This window comes from Aphelocoma coerulescens, chromosome 2 (genome assembly GCF_041296385.1).
Source record: "Aphelocoma coerulescens isolate FSJ_1873_10779 chromosome 2, UR_Acoe_1.0, whole genome shotgun sequence".
Lineage (NCBI taxonomy): Eukaryota > Metazoa > Chordata > Aves > Passeriformes > Corvidae > Aphelocoma > Aphelocoma coerulescens.
This window is the reverse complement of record NC_091015.1, coordinates 155,817,513-155,823,687: the sequence shown is the minus strand read 5'-3', so window position 1 is coordinate 155,823,687 and position 6,175 is coordinate 155,817,513. Positions and strand designations below refer to the sequence as shown.

General features: G+C 39.5%; 1 long non-coding RNA gene across 1 annotated transcript; it reads left to right on the top strand.

The window, feature by feature from the left end:
* The first annotated feature begins 2,031 nt into the window (after positions 1-2,031).
* Positions 2,032-5,626, top strand: LOC138106005 (uncharacterized). Its single transcript, XR_011148861.1, has 3 exons — positions 2,032-2,117; positions 2,199-2,286; positions 4,980-5,626. It is a non-coding gene; the product is annotated as an uncharacterized lncRNA (long non-coding RNA).
* The last annotated feature ends 549 nt before the right edge of the window (positions 5,627-6,175 follow it).

Below are 6,175 nucleotides of genomic sequence, written 5' to 3'. Positions count from 1 at the left end.
AAATATTTGCCAAGTCTGTTTTAGATAGATGCTAAACTAAGATATAGGCTGAGTGTTCAAACTCAAGTAAACAAAGAGACTCATACATTTACATTCACAAACTGAGACTTCTATTCAAATAACAGACAGTATTTTTCACTTTCCCATGCCATTATTACTGTCATTTACAACTTCATTATGTACAAATCTGTTCATCAGAATATATTTTAATGGCAATGATGTCCAAGACTACCTGATAATATGTGGGTGCATATTCATAAAGGTCGGTATCTTATGTTAAATTAGGAGAATTTACCTTTTCCAAAAATTTTATTTTTTTGTCCTGGAGTTTCAATTGAGAGATTTATAAGAAAAGAGTCTTTTGATTACAATGAAGTCTTAGTTTAAATGAAGATCTATAAATATTCTGTGGTGTTCTTAAAGGCCATATTCAGGCTGCACAGTTCTGTGTTACCTGAGCTATTACCAAATACAGAGCTGGACAGCAGAGTCACATGAAGCTATTAGGCAAAAAGTTCCCGGAGTCTGGGTTAGTTTCTTTAGAGCTTCAGGTCACTCCACAGGGTGATCTAGCATGCTATTTGCTTTAAATATTTCCTTGTGTGGAATATCCTCCTCTCTTTGTTGGTGAGAAATTTTGTCATATCAAGATTTGCAGACTCATGTATACTCAAACTTCTTGAGATTGAATGATATCTCTTTTCTGTCTGTTTTTTTAAATCCAGGCAAAATTTCTGCTATACTGTGTTCCCAGTAGAGCTCAATGAAACTATCATAGCAAAAATAAAAGTCTATAGGAATGACTTTTGGCTAGTTTAGGGTAACTCATTTCATTCCATGCTATCCACATAAAGTACCATAGTTTCACCAAAATGTTGTCCCAGAATTTTAGACAGCAAATAAATTTCAGATACATTCTTATGATTGAAAAAAGATTTGATGCAAGTTTAAAATTGTACTGGATATATGTGAGAAATGAGACAACTCTTAGTTAAAAATTAAAACAATTTATTAAAAATGGAAAAACTGAAAAATTACAAAAATTAGCAAAATATAAAAATTTGGGATCCTATGGCTTGGTAGATGGTAGGAGTGCAGGGATTTTAGATCTTCTGGCTGAAACAGCACTAGACCTCAGGTAGAGAAAAAGGGCTTGCAGTGCTAGGCTGGCCCTTGGCTGGCCCAAAAGCCAAAAAAAAAAATTACTAAAGGCGCCTTAATAGGAGTAGGCATTCCGAGCACGGAACTCCACCTCAGCAAGGCTGGAGAGAAGAGGGCGTGTCTTTCTCTGGCCCCTTGTTTTATAGTGCCTTTGCTCCGCCCACAGCCCACCCACAGCCCGCCCACAGCCCGCCCCTTTGGTTTAAAGTGATTGGTGTTTTCCTTTTGACAGATTATCTCTGTCCACCAATGGCTCATCCTTGTCAGAGGGGTGGTATTAGTTGAGATAAGGGTCATTAAAATTCAGGTTGCTATGGTACTTGCCTACAGGGTAATGGCTGTGGGGGCTGGGCTGTTTGTTGGAACTGGGGTTTTGAAATTTGCCTTGGAACTAAAGTACAAGTAAAAACACCTAAAAAAAGTACTAAAATACATCCAGCATCTTAAAACACTTGAAAAAGTATACAGTAAACACAGGAAAGATAACTCTTATGGTGTACAAGTGATTAATGAAACTTGGGGTTTTTTTGGTACCTGAGCTGATGGGTTAATTTTAACATTCAATTTAAAAATATTTAACTCAAAATTAATTAATTAAAGCACTTAATATGCAAAGACCAAGCACAAATAGGGATTTCATGTATGACAATATACATGTATGAGTCTCAAAAACAAACTTCCACTCAGTCTGCACCTGTTTCTGTGGGTAAAGCACTGGTACTAAACCACTATTTCTATGTGATTTGAAAGAAATAGGACATTTTTCTGGAGCAACTCTGATTTAAGAAATTAGTTTTCAGTTTATAGGATGGGGATGCAATCAGCTGCAATTTAATGTGCTAATTTGGCAAGGCAGCCAAGCCACCATAACTGGCTGCACATGTGTTCTTAGCTCACCTAGACATAAGCTAAAATGTGCTGGTTTAAGCTAACACATTTATTTTGTGTTAGGACAGGTGGGTAGACATATAGGGCAGCTGAAGAATGTTACTTGTTAAATTAATATCAGTTTTAATAGCTCCAATGTTATATATTAGCTTCAAGAAGAGATTTGATACCAAGGTTGAAGAGAGATGTTGTCTTTGAACCTGACACTGAGGCATAAAAGTTATACTACACATGAAGGTAAGAAGGCTTCCTAGATATGAGAGGGACTGAGAAATAAAAAAGAAAAGCAGCAGAGAAAGAGTAATAATGATCTTCCTCTCCAAATATATTTTGCTCCCTTACTAGAAATGGCCAATAAGTAGATCTCTCCTTTTTTACCCTCCCAAATTAGGAGCATGTTTCATGCAGCTTTTTTTTCTTTTGCTTCCACAGTGAGTCTTGATAGTTTGAAAAGAATTTCATTCATAGAGCTTTTTGCTTCCCCAGATGACCCTGGGTTTATGTGAAAATGTCACTGATGGAGCTTCTCAGGAATATACCTTCTGAATTCAGCCCCACATATATATTGTTTCAAGGAAAATTGGTGTAGCAGCCTGTTGTAACAGATTGGTTCATGAAACACAATGAAACCAAATTTTTCAAAAGTTTCTGTGGTAAGCCTACTGTATCATGTGCTGTATACAGTATGAGCCATGTCTCAACTTCACTGAGACAAAGACACAGTATCCCACACCAGAGTGGACAGTGCGACCTCTTTCTGGGCTGGTTTCAACAGGCTGAAGCTCAAGTTACTTCTCTGTTCTGAAAAAAGAGTATATTGAAGTTTTAACCTCATGGTCTGCAGTCACCAGACCCTGTGCCAGTGTCAAACACTGCGCAGATAGACAGCAACCCATGTGGGCTTCCACTGCTGTGACCTCCTGTAAAGTCTGAAGTACAGTCTGAAGTTTTCAACCTCCTAAAGAGCTCATCTGTTATTTAGAATAAAAAATATTCCTTGTTTGACTTCTCTCCTGCCACATGAGGGGCTAGGCGATTTTCAGGGACAGCAGCAATAAATACATGGGATTTTCCTGGTCTGTGCAGGTGTGAGGCACCTTTGCTTTATAGCAGCAGTTGGCAATTACCAGGAAAAGAGGGCACTCAGGCAGCAGCTGCTTTTCCCTCTCCCATTCCCAGAAAGTGCTGCAAACAGATGAGAGTGGAGTAACCCTCTTCAGCCCCAAAAGTTGTGTCATTCCTCCATTATCCAAAATCCACGTCTGATAACTACACTGTGCATGCCATAGCTCAGTGTCGAGCTGCATGGGTTGGTGAAGGAAGAAGGAGGACTGCAATTCAGACTCTCTCTTGAACAGGCCAATCTGTCTTTCCAAGCTGGAATGGTTTCAGGATGAGGTTTGCAAACTCTGGAAACTCCTCAGTTTCAGGAGGATCCTGTCAACTCTTATTAGAAAGTAACAGTCAACTTTTGAAATTACTTCTATTTGTTTAAACAGTCTCTAGTTTGCTGAAACTGGTGAGGTAAATCCTTGTCCTTCTGGGGAGAAAAAAGCACAAATCCAGTGCTTTATTTATTTTCAAAGCGTTTTGTAGATACTAAAGCACCTTCAAAACCTGCTTTTAGAGAGTAGGTAAGTGATGCTACTTTCACAAATGTGGGGGGAAGACAGAGGCTGAGCAGTATATCCTTGGAATGTGCTATTCAAGAGCTAAAGAAACTTCATGAGTCTCCAGCCCTAGCCATAAGTAATATGAACAAACTGCTGTCAACTCATTAACGTGTGAAATATAGTAGGCTAAATTTTATGCGTTTGGGTTGACTGATTTAAAAGCAGTAGTTAGGAGAACAGTTTAATATTTGCTCTACTGTATAGGATTTAGTTTGTATTCTGCAGGCTACCCTAGGTAGTCATTGGCTAAATACATAACTATGAAATGAACCTTTTACACACGAAATTCTTGTCATGCTGGCTCATGTAGGAGTCATCGTTTGCTGCTGTCACAAAAAAACTGTGTGTAAGAAAGTGATGGATCAAGGAGGGGATTTTCCCTTCCCTCCCTAGAAGACTGCTCTGGATTCTGTGGGAGCCTTCCTCTCTGCTTACAGATCATAGCCACTCAGTGCTGCCAGGAAACCACAGAAAGGCAGCAGAGTCATGCAAAACTTTTTTATGCAATCATAGTGTCTATCCTTTAATGACCCAGTGAAGTAGAAATCGTTCCAAACCACCGGAACTGCTTTTGTATTGCACATTGGGAGGCTCCCAGCTTCTGATCCTCAGAGAATCCCCACATAACTGTACGAGATAATCCTACGTACATGGCACAGACTTCTCATAATTGTCCTATGCAGATAAGTTCTTGGAGATAATGTTCTTTTTCTTGTCTCTTGCACTTCGCCCCCCCCCCCAAATTTAAACTGAAAAAGAGGCCAGAAATCAAGCTTTCTTCCCTCTGTTTTAAAAAATATTTTTCCTTTATTTCATGTTTTTTCAAAGAATTTCAAATATCTCTTCCTAGAAAATAGCTTGGCATCACCTTGTGTAAAATAAGTTCCCCTATAGCTATATTGCATGATAAAGGAAAATTAATATGGTAAATCCTGCTTTGACAAGTACAGGAACTGTAACAGTAGAGTCACTTCCAAAGTGCTACACAGAAAGAAGTTGATCATATGGCCAGAGCTGCAAAACCCTTAATAATTTTCAGAAGACTGGAACATCAAGCTCTTTATGCATATTATCTGTTGTGCCTCATGAAAAATGTCAGTAAATGAAATATCTACAGCTGATGGAAATATAGCCTTGGAATTTGTGTCTTCCTGCTCAGCCAGGCAGTTTACTGATAAAGGTGATGTGCTGCCATGCATCATGGTCCTTGGTAAATTTGTGCCCTGATTGCCTGGCTCACAGTATTTTCTCTCCTAGCCCGGGAAGGGGTGAGTGTTGATTGGATACCTCCCACCACCACAGGACAGCAGAGCTTCCCATCCCACATTTTGTACAGGAACTACAGGAGTGAGGAATCAGCTTCAAGAATTGCAGTAAGATGGTCACTATTGGTTTTCTGTTTAGTCTTACATTACATTGCAGCACAAAGTACTGGACTTCAGATATCAAAAACTGCCTTGACTCATGTTTCACACTGGCTGCAGGCAACAGAGTGATGCATCTCACTTTCTACCTGACCTATGGATGTGTAAGTTACATGAAGACTGACTCAGTCAAGAAAGCATGTGTGGAATCTACAGCCCCACCATGGGCTCAAAAATACATTCAAGCCACCGGTGAGGGATACCTTTAGAGGAAGGAGGGTAGAGATGGCTTTTGGCACAAACTCAAAACCTACAATTTCAGCTGACATTTGGCTTACTGGATTTCATTGTATGGCTATATTAAGCTTCTCTTTAATGCTTTTTAATTTCTTATTTGTAACTTTCAGGGCCTTTCATGGAAGATCATGTGTTCATCACCTTTTGCAGTAGTATCATTTGGGAGTTGTACCAAGGCCAGGAAAACCTGGTTTCCAGCCAAGTCAACTTCTTGAGGCCTGAACAAAAGTCTGTTTTAATAAAATGACATAAATCATGTCAGTCATTCTCTTGCCTGCTTCGGGATTAATTTTCTTGCACTTATGCAGCTTCTATCAGCCTTGGTTGCTCCTTGTAGCAGAGAGGTTTGGCTGGTGGGTTGCCTGCTGCCCTCAGTGCAGTCTCTGTGCTGTTGGCTATTTCAGTCTCAGTTTCCTATTTGGTGGCAGATCAAATAGTCTCCATGAAAGGCAGAAGGAATGACAGAGACTTGCTTTCTTCAAGTAGAAAACAATGTCCCATATGTGACCTCAGCAAAACCACTCCATGTGGCACTTTACTAGTTATGCCTTAAAGAACTGGATTGTGTCCAGGCCCTGGTGTGGTGCTAATTACCACAGCTTTTGGCTAAGAATGAACTATAAATCTTTAAACACCAACAAGTCTGATTAGGCTTGATTTTCTTTGGCACTGTTGTGGTACCTCCAAACAGAAAAATGTTTTTGCAGAACAGATTCAGTATATGTGATATTTCCTTGCGTGCAACACTTATCACACTCAGGTTTATTGATGTAGGAAGTTAGTTTCCCAGTC